Below are 13,467 nucleotides of genomic sequence, written 5' to 3'. Positions count from 1 at the left end.
GCATAGGAGGGGGGGAGACATTGTAGTGTGGGGGCAGGCGAAGGAGTGCCGGGGGGGGGGGGGGGGAAGAGTTGAGGGGTGGGATAAGGCCTAGTGTGTGTGAAGTTGCGGGAAGGTTTACAATGTTTCTTATTTAATGTCCCTTGTCTAGTCTGAAATAAAGTTCATCATTGGATCAGAAGAAATATAATGTGTGTGTTATATGATTATATACATTTATATCACATTCATGTATGTGTGTTTATAAACATTTTATTCTTTAACAAGAATTAACAGAATTATGAACTAACAGAATTATGAATCTAACCCTATATCACACACAAAAACTTCCCCCGCAATGTCAATTACCCTGCGAGTCGGGTCGGGTCGGTTCCGGTTACTACAAAATCAACTCAAACACTGCTTGTGAGCCATTTAAAAAGAAATGATTTAAAAAACATAAAAAAAGACAATTACCAGAGTCAAATTTTATTCTCGGCAAGAAGTATGAACTGACAGAATTATGAATCTAACCCTATATCACACACACAAACTGTTGCCCTGCAACATTGATTACACTGCGAGTCGGGTCGGGTCAGGTAGGCTCCGGTTACTAAAATGGGCGGCGAAAAATGCCCAGGATCCCCTCCGTAGCATACTACACGTCAGCCCATTGTATTTCGCAGGAGTGGCCTATCTTGCTCTGGTCTAAGATCTTTGGGCATAACGGAGTCTTATTCCTAAAGTGGCGGAAGTACCATTACGTGCCACACGTTAGTCCATTGGATTTCGTAGGAGTGGCCTAACTTGCTCCTCTAGTATCTTTGGTGCACAGTAACTCTATTTTTCATTTGTAAATCAGGGGAGAGTGCGAACGCAGTCCCCCACTACCACAAATTTTGCAGTCGAGTATCCCGCATTTGGGGACATCGCAGGCGTCAGCACACCTGAAGTGCAATGGGATAGCCTCGTCCTGGGAGAACTTTTTTTTTTTTAAATTTCAAAATATACTTTATTCAATTGGTAAATATATACAATTCCTGAACCATTCAAACAAAATTCATCCGACATTTTCGGAGACTATACAAATATACAAATACAATTTTTTTACATTTGTCAAATTTCACCAAACAGTCCCCCACCAGTGCCACTCTGTGACCCCTGTCCAAGTAATAAATATATACAATGTGTGCACAGTGCGAAAATTTCCATCTGACACTTCAAGTTCCACAAAAAATGTCCCCCACCCGTGCCACTCATGTGGCCCCCTGGCGTGGGATACCTTCCCTTAATTTAATTTGAGGGGCGTCTCCACCATACCGTGCCCCCCATGTCCAGCAGCGGAAGGACCCTAGACTGTGGCCCTCTCCCACCGAACCTTGGCGTTGGCTGCACCAAGCTTCAGCCAGTCCCTTAGCACGTACTCCTGCAGTCTGCAGTGGGCCAGTCGGCAACATTCCCTGACGGACATCTCGCTCTGCTGGGTGGTGAGCAACGCTCGGGCAGACCAAAGAGCGTCTTTCACCGAGTTGATGACCCTCCAGCAGCACTCGATGTCAGTCTCTGAATGTGTCCCTGGGAACAGTCCGTAAATCACAGAGTCCTCTGTGACGGAGCTGTTCGGGATAAATCGTTCCAGGGACCCTTTCATACCTCTCCAGACTCGTTTTGCAAATCCACACTCTGCAAAGAGGTGGGCAACCGTCTCCTCTCCATAGCAACCGTCCCGGGGGCAGCGTGCGCTGGTAGTGAGGTTTCCGACGGTGCAGGAAGGATCTAACTGAGAGGGCTCCCCTCACCGCCAGCCAAGCCAGGTCTTGGTGCTTGTTGGTCAGTTCTGGCGATGAGGCATTTTGCCAGACAAGCTGGGCAGTCTGCTCTGGGAACCACGCCACCGGATCCATCGAGTCCTTTCCCTGCAGTGCCTGCAGGACATTCCGTGCTGACCACTGCCCGATGGACTTGTGGTCAAAGGTGTTGGTCCGGAAGAACCTTTCAACAGACAACAGATGGGGCGGCAATGTCCAGCTGACTGGCACATTGCGTGGCATCTGCGCCAGGCCCATCCTTCGCAACACCGGGGACAGGTAGAACCTCAGCAGGTAGTGACACTTAGTGCCCACGTGCCTTGGCTCTACACTCCGCCTGATGCAGCAACTCGACCGCTGTTCTGCTCTCGGTCTCCTGGTGCAGGTGTACAATCGGCCTGGACCTTCTCCTTTCCTCCCCGGTTTTCTTCTTGTGGGGTTTCCCGTTCGCCTCATCCTCCGACGAGGAAAGGTTGCTGCCTTCTGTCAGGCAGAGAGACCGTTTTGGGGGGTTTTTTGGGGGCTTGCCATCCCCTTCTGGCCTCTGCTCCGTGTGCTGACCCTTCTGGTGTTTTTTATACTTCACCGTCGTCCAAATCTGCTCTCCCCCTTCCTCCATCGACTCTCCCTCCTGGGCTTGGTGCTGGAGTTCTCCTGGCACTTGGGGGCACGAGGTGGTTGGGCTGTCCTCATCCCTGTTTCCCCTTTCTGCTGGGGACTTGGCAGTGGTAGTGGGTGTCTCACCTACCCTGGGGGTGCTGGAAGCCGCCCCTCTTGTTGCCTGTGCGTATGTACAGGCTCTTTTTGGGCAGGCCCTGTAAAGGTGGCCTCCCTCCCGGCACAGGTTGCAGTTCTTGCTGGCCTGACAGTCTTTTGTCTCGTGGCCCTCCGTTTTGCAGTTTTTGCAGACCACTGCAGTGCATTGGGCCACCACATGCCCAGGCTTGTTACATTTTCTGCATACTCTGGGCTGCCCCACGTAACTTAAATAGCCTCGGTTTCCTCCAATTGCGAACACCGAGGGAGGGTGGAGGAGAGCTCCTTCCTTGTCCACCCTCAGCTTTACCTTGACCTGCCGCTTGCTCGTCCAAATCCCATGCAGATCCTTCACGTCCACGCTGTTCCCTGCTCCATCGACGTAGCGAGCAAGGAAGGTGAGGACATCCACTACGGGCACATGTGGGTTGAACATATGCACCGTGATCGTCCTTTCTTTTTGGTTTGGGAGGGTGAAGAGTGGCTGCACCTTCAGCAACGACAGCGGAGCTTCATTCCCCTTCTCCTGGAAATCCTTTATCAGCTTTTGCCATCCTGTCGGAAGCACAAATGTAACGTCGAAGTAACCGTTACCCGGGAAGTCCTGGAGGCAGTAGATATCCCTGGGCTCGAACTTGCAGGTCTCCAGCAAGACCTTCTTTACAAAAGTATCTCGACTGAAGGGCATCCCCTCGCTGAGATCCTTGACACTAATCCTGAGAGTATTGCGGATACCCTGTCCTCTAGCTCCCATTGCAGCTGACATTGCTATGATTTTTTTAAATCGCAATCTGCAGCTCTTGTCCTTAATGGACCGCCAGGACTGTTCTAACAAGAACAGATAGCCCCTTTCCCTGTTCTAACAAGAACAGACGCTCTCTTTTAGCACTCTTTTACCACTGATAAGAACAGATACTACACTTGATCTTAGCCAAAAGGCCGAGAAGTGGCGGAAGTACCATTACGTGCCACACATCAGTCCATTGGATTTCGTAGGAGTGGTCTATCTTGCTCCTCTAGTATCTTTGGTGCACAGTAACTCTATTTTTCATTTGTAAATCAGGGGAGAGCGCGAACGCAGTCCCCCACTACCACAAATTTTGCAGTCGAGTATCCCGCATTTGGGGACATCGCAGGCGTCAGCACACCCGAAGTGCAATGGGATAGCCTCGTCCTGGGAGAACCTTTTTTTTTTTTTTTTTTTTATTTCAAAATATACTTTATTCAATTGGTAAATATATACAATTTCTGAACCATTCAAAACAAATTTCATCCGACATTTTCGGAGACTATACAAACTTTTTCCAGTACAATTTTTTTTACATTTGTCAAATTTCACCAAACAGTCCCCCACCAGTGCCACTCTGTGGCCCCTGTTCAAGTAATAAATATATACAATGTGTACAAAGTGCGAAAATTTCCATCTGACATTTCAAGTTCCACAAAAAATGTCCCCCACCCGTGCCACTCATGTGGCCCTCTGGTGTGGGATACCTTCCCTTAATTTAATTTAATTTGAGGGGCGTCTCCACCATACTGTGCCCCCCATGTCCAGCAGCGGAAGGACCCTAGACTGTGGCCCTCCCCCACCGAGCCTTGGCGTTGGCTGCACCAAGCTTCAGCGAGTCCCTTAGCACGTACTCCTGCAGTCTGCAGTGGGCCAGTCGGCAACATTCCCTGACGGACATCTCGTTCTGCTGGGTGGTGAGCAACGCTCGGGCAGACCAAAGAGCGTCTTTCACCGAGTTGATGACCCTCCAGCAGCACTCGATGTCAGTCTCTGAATGTGTCCCTGGGAACAGTCCGTAAATCACAGAGTCCTCTGTGACGGAGCTGTTCGGGATAAATCGTTCCAGGGACCCTTTCATACCTCTCCAGACTCGTTTTGCAAATCCACACTCTGCAAAGAGGTGGGCAACCGTCTCCTCTCCATAGCAACCGTCCCGGGGGCAGCGTGCGCTGGTAGTGAGGTTCCGACGGTGCAGGAAGGATCTAACTGAGAGGGCTCCCCTCACCGCCAGCCAAGCCAGGTCTTGGTGCTTGTTGGTCAGTTCTGGCGATGAGGCATTTTGCCAGACAAGCTGGGCAGTCTGCTCTGGGAACCACGCCACCGGATCCATCGAGTCCTTTCCCTGCAGTGCCTGCAGGACATTCCGTGCTGACCACTGCCCGATGGACTTGTGGTCAAAGGTGTTGGTCCGGAAGAACCTGTCAACAGACGTCAGATGGGGCGGCAATGTCCAGCTGGCTGGTACATTGCGTGGCATCTGCGCCAGGCCCATCCTTCGCAACACCGGGGACAGGTAGAACCTCAGCAGGTAGTGGCACTTAGTGCCCACGTGCCTTGGCTCTACACTCCGCCTGATGCAGCCACACACAAAGGTGGCCATCAGGATGAGGGCGACGTTGGGCACGCTTTTGCCCCCGTTGTCTGCCGACTTGTACATGGTGACCCGTCGTACCCGGTCCATCCTCGACCCCCAGATGAACTGGAAGACGGCCCGGGTGATCCCCGTGGCGTAGGAGGGAGGGACAGGCCACACCTGTGCCAAGTACAGCAGACCCGAGAGCACCTCACACCTGATGACCAAATTTTTCCCGGTTATGGAGAGGGAGCGTTGCTTCCACAGCTCCAGCTTCCTCCCCACCCTGGCTATCCGCTCCAGCCAATTCTTGTTACTCGACTCAGCCCCCCCGAACCAGATTCCCAGCACCTTCAAGAAGTCAGGCTTGATGGTGAAGGGGATGGAAGATCGGTCGGGCCAGTTGCCAAAGAGCATGGCCTCGCTCTTCCTGCGGTTCACCCTGGCTCCCGTGGCCGACTCAAACTGGTCACAGATGCTGATCAATCTGCGGACCGACCTTGGATCCGAGCAGAAGACGGCGACATCGTCCATGTACAGGGAGGTCTTGACCTGAATGCCCCCACTGCCTGGCAATGTCACTCCTCTTATGCTCGCATCCTTCCTGATGGACTCGGCAAAAGGTTCAATACAGCAGACAAACAAGACAGGAGAGAGAGGGCAACCCTGCCTGACTCCAGACCTTACAGGGAAACTGTCTGATTCCCACCCATTGATTTGGACTGCACTACGGATGTCGGTGTAGAGCAGTTTGATCCAATTTCGGATTCCCTCCCCAAAACCCATTTTGGAGAGCACGTCCCTCATGTACGTGTGCGATATCCTGTCGAAGGCCTTCTCCTGGTCCAAGCTGACTAGGCAGGCATCCACCCGTCTGTCCTGCACGTAGGCGATGGTATCTCTCAGCAGCGCTAGGCTGTCTGAGATTTTCCTGCCAGGTACAGCACAGGTTTGGTCCGGGTGGATCACCCGTCCCAGAGCAGACTTGACCCGGTTGGCGATGGCCTTAGACAGGATCTTGTAGTCTACATTCAACAATGTTATGGGTCTCCAATTCTTTATATCTTTCATCTCCCCCTTCTGCTTGTAGATTAGGGTGATGCTGCCCTTCCTCATGGAGTCTGACATGCTGCCGGCTAGAAGCATGTCGTTGTACACTTCCAGCAGGTCCGGGCCCACCCAGTCCCACAGAGCCGAATACAACTCGGCCGGTAAGCCATCGCTTCCGGGAGTTTTACTCGAGTCAAAGGATCGGATGGAGCCAGTCAGCTCCTCTAGGGTCAGTGGTTGGTCCAGACTCTCCTGCTTGCTGTCCTCCAAGACCTCCGTGATAGAGGACAGGAAGTTCTGGGAGGCGGTGCTGTCTGTGGCCTTTTGGTCATACAATTCCGAGTAAAAGGATTTGCAGACCCTCATCATGTCTGTCTGCGAGGATGCTACCGAGCCGTCCTCCTCCCTAAGGCTGTTGATCACAGAGCTCCCCCTGTGAACCTTATGGAAGAAGAAACGTGAGCACGTCTCATCCTGCTCCACATGGCGGACCCTGGATCGGAAGATGATCTTGGAGGATTCAGAGGTAAAGAGCCGAGCTTGCCGGTCCTTCACCTCTCTAAGTTCCTCCCTCACATCCACCCCCCTCGACTGCAGAAGGAGCAGTTGTTGCAATTCTGTCTGGAGTTGGCACAATTCCCTCTGACTCTGTCTTGCTCTCTGAACCCCTTTGGCTATGAAGAACCTCTTAATGTTCTCCTTGGTTGCTTCCCACCAGAGTGTCGGGGAGTCAAAGAGGGGCCTCACCGTTCTCCAACGTGCGTAGTCCCTCTTTAGCTCCTCCACGTTCTCCGGGGTCAACAGCTTCACATTTAACTTCCACGTCCCTCTGCCTGCCTTCCGGTCCTCCTGTAGGTGACAGGAAGCCTGAAGGAGGCAGTGGTCAGAGAAGAACACCGGCGTGAGGTCGGTGTGTCTCACCGTGACGGCCTTCGTGGTGAAGACGAAGTCTATCCGGGATCGGGCCAAACCGTCCGATCTCGACCAGGTGAACCGCGGCTGGGACCCGCCTGCAGGGTCGCTGAAGGCGTCGTGCAGCTTTGCGTCTTTTACCGTTTCCATCAGGAACTTGGACGTGCTGTCCAGTCTGTTGTCGGCACTGCCGGATCGTCCAGCCGCATCAATGATGCAGTTGAAGTCACCGGCCAGAACGAGCTGCCGGGACGTGGCCAACAGCACTGGGAGCTGCTGGAGAACGGCCTGCCGCTCGCTCCGCACGGGTGGGGCATACACATTAATCAGCCGGAGCGGAGAACCACGGTACATTACATCCACCACGAGGAGACGCCCCGCAACCACCTCCCTGACCTCAGTGATGGCGAAGTTCCCTCCCCGCAGCAATATCCCCAGGCCAGAAGCACGACAATCATTGCCCCCCGACCACACAGACAGTCCGTGGGGCCACCATCGCGACCACCTCCGATAACAGCGGAGGTGTGGCAACCCGCACTCCTGTAGAAAAGTCACATCTGCCTTGACCTTGGCCAGGTACTGCAAGGCATTAACACATCGCGCAGTGCTCTTCACACTGCGCACGTTTAAGGATGCCAGTTTGAGCTCCATTGTCCTTTAGAGTCCGTTTTCCTGCTCCCTCATGCCCACCGCTTCGGTGAATTGCCTCACCTTTCCTGGGCTCAGATACCCGGCCTCCTCAACGGGTTGGGTTTCCCCTGTGGTAACCCGAGGTGTCGTTGGGGGGGGGCTGCTCATTTTACCCCCTTCTGGGTGCGCCGCTTCCCCCGTCTCTCGTGGCTGGGGCTCAGTGACAGGCTTACTGCTCCTGGAAACTCGGAGCTGAGGCCCAATGGCCACTGCACTGCTCCCGGTTGCCCGGAGCTGGGGCCCATCGGCCTCTACGATACTCCCGGTTGCCCGGAGCTGGGGCCCATCGGCCGCTACAAAGCTCCCGGTTGCCCGGAGCTGGGGCCCAATGGCCACTGCACTGCTCCCGATGCCCTGGGGCTGGAGCCCCTCGACCACTGCACTGCTCCCGATGCCCTGGGGCTGGAGCCCCTCGACCGCTGCACTGCTCCCGATGCCCTGGGGCTGGAGCTCCTCGATCGCTGCACTGCTCCCGTTGTCCTGGAGCCGGAGCCCCTCGACCGCTGCACTGCTCCCGTTGTCCTGGGGCCGGAGCCCCTCAATCGCTGCACTGCTCCCGATGTCCTGGGGCTGGAGCCCCTCGACCGCTGCACTGCTCTCGGTCTCCTGGTGCAGGTGTACAATCGTCCTGCACCTTCTCCTTTCCGCCCCGATTTTCTTCTTGTGGGGTTTCCCGTTCGCCTCATCCTCCGACGAGGAGAGGTTTCTCCCTTCTGTCAGGGAGAGAGACCGTTTTTTGGTGGTTTTTTTGGGCTTGCCATCCCTTTCTGGCCTCTGCTCCGTGTGCTGACCCTTCTGGTGTTTTTTGTATTTTACAGTAGTCCAAATTTGCTCTCCCCCCTCCTCCATCGACTCTCCCTCCTGGGCTTGGTGCTGGAGTTCTCCTGGCACTTGGGGGCTCGAGGTGGTTGGGGTGGCTGAGGTGGTTGGGCTGTCCTCATCCCTGTTTCCCCTTTCTGCTGGGGACTTGGCAGTGGTAGTGGGTGTCTCACCTACCCTGGGGGTGCTGGAAGCCGCCCCTCTTGTTGCCTGTGCATATGTGCATGCTCTTTTTGGGCAGGCCCTGTAAAGGTGGCCTCCCTCCCCACACAGGTTGCAGGTCTTGCTGGCCTGACAGTCTTTTGTCTCGTGGCCCTCCGTTTTGCAGTTTTTGCAGACCACTGCATTGCATTGGGCCATCACATGTCCAGGCTTATTACACTTTCTGCAAACTCTGGGCTGCCCCACGTAAATTAAATATCCTCGGTTTCCTCCAATTGCGAAAACTGATGGAGGGTGGAGGAGAGTTCCTTCCTTGTCCACCCTCAGTTTTACCTTGACCTGCCGCTTGCTCGTCCAAATCCCATGCAGATCCTTCACGTCCACGCTGTTCACTGCTCCGTCGACGTAGCGAGCAAGGAAGGTGAGGACATCCACTACGGGCACATGTGGGTTAAACATATGGACCGTGATCGTCCTTTCCTTTTGGTTTGGGAGGGTGAAGAGTGGCTGCACCTTCAGCAACGACAGCGGAGCTTCATTCCCCTTCTCCTTGAAATCCTTTAGCAGTTTTTGCCATCCTGTCGGAAGCACAAATGTAACATCGAAATAGCCGTTACCCGGGAAGTCCTGGAGGCAGTAGATATCCCTGGGCTCGAACTTGCAGGTTTCCAGCAATACCTTTTTTACAAAGGTGTCCCGACTGAAGGGCATCCCCTCACTGAGATCCTTGACACTAATCCTCAGGGTATTGCGGATACCCTGTCCTCTAGTTCCCATTGCAGCTGCCATTGCTACGATTTTTTTTTAAATCGTAATCTGCAGCACCTGTCCTTAAAGGACCGCCAGGACTGTTCTAATAAGAACAGATCTCTTTCCCTGTTCTAACAAGAACAGATGCTCTTTATATAGCTCTTTTACTGACTGATAAGAACAGATACTACACTTGATCTTAGCCAAAAGGCCGAGAAGCGATCAGTCCATTGGATTTCGTAGGAGTGGTCTATCTTGCTCCTCTAGTATCTTTGGTGCACAGTAACTCTATTTTTCATTTGTAAATCAGGGGAGAGTCCTGGGAGAACCACCTTGGTGATCATGGTGTCTCCCCTGCCAGGTAAGTATGCTAGAATAGCGTCGCTCTCTCCCAACCAACCTCTATCATTACTCTTTCAAGTCGGTACGAGCCAAAAATGTAACACGTTATATTGCACTTGATTGCCGAAAACAGAAAAAAGGACATATTTTCGCCTTTCATTTCTCGTTTTGCCTCTGATCTTTTTCATGTTTGCCCGCTTTTCCCTGCTGCTCACTTCATTTGCATTTCTTCCTTTAAAGGAAGCAGCCTTTGCCGAATTGCCGCCGACTTGCAGTTACTGAGCATCGCCTCTGGGTGGCAGTCTGCTCCACCGCCGACGTTTCATTCACCGAAGTTAGATACAAATGCTGGAGTAACAACTTAGCTGGTCAGGCATCTTCTCTGGAGGGAAGGAATAGGCGACGTTTCGGGTCCAGACCCTTCTTCAGACAGAGTTAGGGGAAAGGGAAACGAGAAATGTAGACAAATGTCTATACGTAGAACAAATGAATGAAAGATTCGCAAAAGCAGAAGGAATCATAGAGAAGGTGCAGCGAGAGAGGGTGTTGCAGAATTCTCGTCGTATAGAGGAGGATGTCACTGCAAATCCAATCCATCGCTCATGGCCGCTCCATGCCTCGGTACCCCACCAGGACACACAGAACCAAGGCCCTTAATGCCACCAGTTATGCAAGGTCACAGTGAGTCTGAAGAAGGGTCTCGACCCGAAACGTCGCCAATTCCTTCTCTCCAGAGATGCTGCCTCAACCGCTGAATTACTTTAGCATTTTGTGTCTACATGCAAGGTCACAGACTGTGCAACAGGTCTCATCCTGGAATAACATGGAACTGCATATTATTAGTAGAAACAAAGAACTTCAGATAAAATGTGTAAGAAGAAACTTGCACGTTAGACTGAGGTTTACGTGTACCTCCGCTGACCTCATCCAGTGTTCTTGATTTGTACGGGTGTTATTGATTAGTACGAGTGTCAGGGGTTATGGGGATAAGGCAGGTGAATAGGGTTAGGAGGGAGAGATAAATCAGCCACGATTGAATCATTGAATGGCGAAGTAGAGTTGTGTAAGAAGGAACTGCAGATGCTGGTTTAAACCGAAGATAGACACAAAATGCTGGAGTAACTCAGCAGGTCAGGCAGCATCTCTGGTGAAATGGAATAGGTGGCATTTCGGTTTCGAGACCCTTCATCCAACTGAGAGTCGGGAAAGGAAACTAGAGGTATGGGAAGGTGCAGAACCGAGCAGAGCCTGCATCGATGACTCCGGAAATGTGGAGCCCCTGATGGACTGGGGACGCGGTGATAACGAAGGAATACAAATGGTGATATTAGCAAGAGGGTTAGGGTGGAGACGGAGAGAGAGGGGATGCAAGTTTACTTTAAGTTAGAGAAATCAATGTTCATACTATTAGGTTGTAAGTTGTCCTAGCAAAATATGAGGTGCTGTTCCTCCAATTTATAGAGCATCATCCGAGATGTCTTCGTCTTTAGGGAACGGGGGTTCACCTCTTCTATCCTAGAGGGTGTTGCATGTGTCTCCTCGGTATCACGAAGCTCCGCTCCTGCTCCCACTCCACCACCCCCCCCACTCGCAACATGGACTGCAGATGCTGGTTTATACCAAAGATAGACACAAAGTGCTGGAGTAACACCGTGGGTCAGACAACATGGACTGCAGATGCTGGTTTATACCAAAGAGAGAAGCAGAGTGCTGGAGTAACACCGTGGGTCAGGCGGCTTCTCCAAAGAAAAAGGATGGGTGGCTTTTCGGGTCGGGGTCTTTATTCAAACTGAAAGGTGGGGGTGGGGGAAGGGGGTGTGAAGTACTGGAGGTGAGAAAAGACCAGGATCAATTAGGACCAGCCACAAATGACATCGACTGGAGCGCCCGCGACTGGAGCGTCTGCCCGGAAGGTCTATTGTTGGTTTGGGAAGGTGTGAACTGAAAAATAATGTAGAGGGAAGGTGTGAACTGAAAAAGAATGTAGAGAGATGAGGACTTGGTAAAATGACAAGGAAGGTGGGAGGGAGAGGGGGAAGTGTAAATAGAAGTTATTTAAAGTTAGAGAATTCAATGTTCAAACCACTGGGGTGTAAGCTACCCAAGCAACACGTGAGGTGCTGTTTCTCTAATTTTCATGTGCCCTCACCCAAGCAATGGAGAAGGCCCAGGCCAGAAAGGTCAGCATGGGAATGGTAGGCAGACCGATGAAGCCAAGCACACTGTATGCCTTTATACTCCACTACTTGCGTTGCCACTTTCAGGGAGTTATGGACTTAGACCCCAAGATCACTCTGTTCATCAATGCTGTTATGGGTCATGACATTAACTAATCGTCCAATTCCAATCCGATCACCATAGTCAGGAAATATAATACTTATAAAATTCAAATTGCTGGTGGAACTCAGCGGGTCAGGCAACATCTCTGGTCAGGTCAAGTCATGTCAAGTTTATTCGTGACATACACATACGAGATGTGCAGTGAAATGAAAAGAGGCAATGCTCGCGGACTTTGTGCAAAAAGACAAAGAAACAAACAACCAAACAAACTATAAACACAATCATAAACATTGAGGGAAGCGGGGGGGGGGATTCGGAATAGGCTGAAAGCCCAAGCCTTTTGTCCCTCTCTGCCCAGCATTCTTCTGGCGAATGTCCAGTCCCTGGAAAACAAGCTGGATGACCTCAGGGCGAGGGTCAGATTCCAGCGGGACATAAGGGACTGCAACATCCTCTGCCTGACTGAAACATGGCTGACCTCGCTGATTCCGGATCAGGTAATCTGCCCAACCGAGTCCATCACTGTCCACCGTGCCGAAGCATCTGGGAAATCCAAGGGTGGAGGAGTCTGCTTCATGACCAATAACAACTGGTGCAACACTGGAAATATCAAGATGCTTTCCCGTTCCTGCTCGCCGGACCTGGAGCACCTGTCGATCTCATGCCGCCCATTCTACCTTCCCCGGGAGTTCGGCAAAGTGATCGTCACAGCCGCCTACATACCCCCGCATGCGGACACCGACATGGCACTATCGGCCCTACACGATGTGCTATGTCGGCATCAAAACAAATACCCGGATGCGGCTATGGTGGTGGCTGGAGATTTTAATAAATCAAATCTCAAGAAGGTCATGCTGAACTTCTACCAACACATCACGTGTGCCACCAGGGGGGAGAGAACTTTGGACCACTGCTACACACCGTTCAGGAAAGGCTACAAGGCCGTTTCACTCCCTCCCCTAGGAAAATCTGACCACGCTGCCATTTTCCTGTTGCCGGAGTATAAACAGAGGATAGTTCGGGAAGCGGTAGAGACGAGGGACATAAAGCGGTGGTCCGACCAGTCAGAGGCCATGCTGCAAGATGCACTGAGCGATGTCGACTGGAATATGTTCGAAGCAAGTTCCAGTGACGTCAGTGAGTTCGCAGAAGCAGTCACGGACTTCATCGCAACAGTAACCGACAACATAGTCCCCACGGTAAGGGTAAGCACCTTTCCGAACCAAAAACCCTGGGTAGACAGTTCTGTTCGTGTGGCCTTGAATGCTCGCACCGCTGCCTACAACTCGGGCCTGGCATCAGGAAACATGGACGTCTACAAGGCAGAGTCCTATCGACTGCGGGCGGTGAAGGACGCAAAGAGGAGGTACAGAGACAAGATGGAGTTACAGATGGAGCAGCAGGACACCAGAAGCCTGTGGCAGGGGCTACGGACTGTAACCAACTACCGGAGCACCCCTTCCTCATCCGCAAGTGCCGGCACCTCCCTAGCTGATGACCTGAACTCCTTTTATGCTCGTTACGAGAGGGGCAACACCACCCCAGGTCTGCCGACT

The 13,467-nt window shown here is 52.3% G+C and overlaps 1 non-coding gene and 4 pseudogenes across 1 annotated transcript; all 5 read right to left on the bottom strand.

The window, feature by feature from the left end:
* Positions 1 to 838: 838 nt before the first annotated feature.
* LOC116983781 lies at positions 839 to 1,010 on the bottom strand. The gene has a single exon (XR_004414812.1). It is a non-coding gene; the product is annotated as a U1 spliceosomal RNA (small nuclear RNA).
* Positions 1,011 to 3,379: 2,369 nt separating this feature from the next.
* Positions 3,380 to 3,494, bottom strand: LOC116983392 (annotated as a pseudogene).
* Positions 3,495 to 3,603: 109 nt separating this feature from the next.
* On the bottom strand, positions 3,604 to 3,782 carry LOC116983725 (annotated as a pseudogene).
* A 5,568-nt stretch (positions 3,783 to 9,350) lies between these two features.
* Positions 9,351 to 9,512, bottom strand: LOC116983312 (annotated as a pseudogene).
* Positions 9,513 to 9,563: 51 nt separating this feature from the next.
* LOC116983842 lies at positions 9,564 to 9,658 on the bottom strand (annotated as a pseudogene).
* Positions 9,659 to 13,467: the final 3,809 nt, after the last annotated feature.

Source organism: Amblyraja radiata, chromosome 1, assembly GCF_010909765.2.
Source record: "Amblyraja radiata isolate CabotCenter1 chromosome 1, sAmbRad1.1.pri, whole genome shotgun sequence".
Taxonomy (NCBI): domain Eukaryota; kingdom Metazoa; phylum Chordata; class Chondrichthyes; order Rajiformes; family Rajidae; genus Amblyraja; species Amblyraja radiata.
Note: the sequence above shows the minus strand (reverse complement) of the source record. Positions and strands in the feature narration are given on the sequence as shown.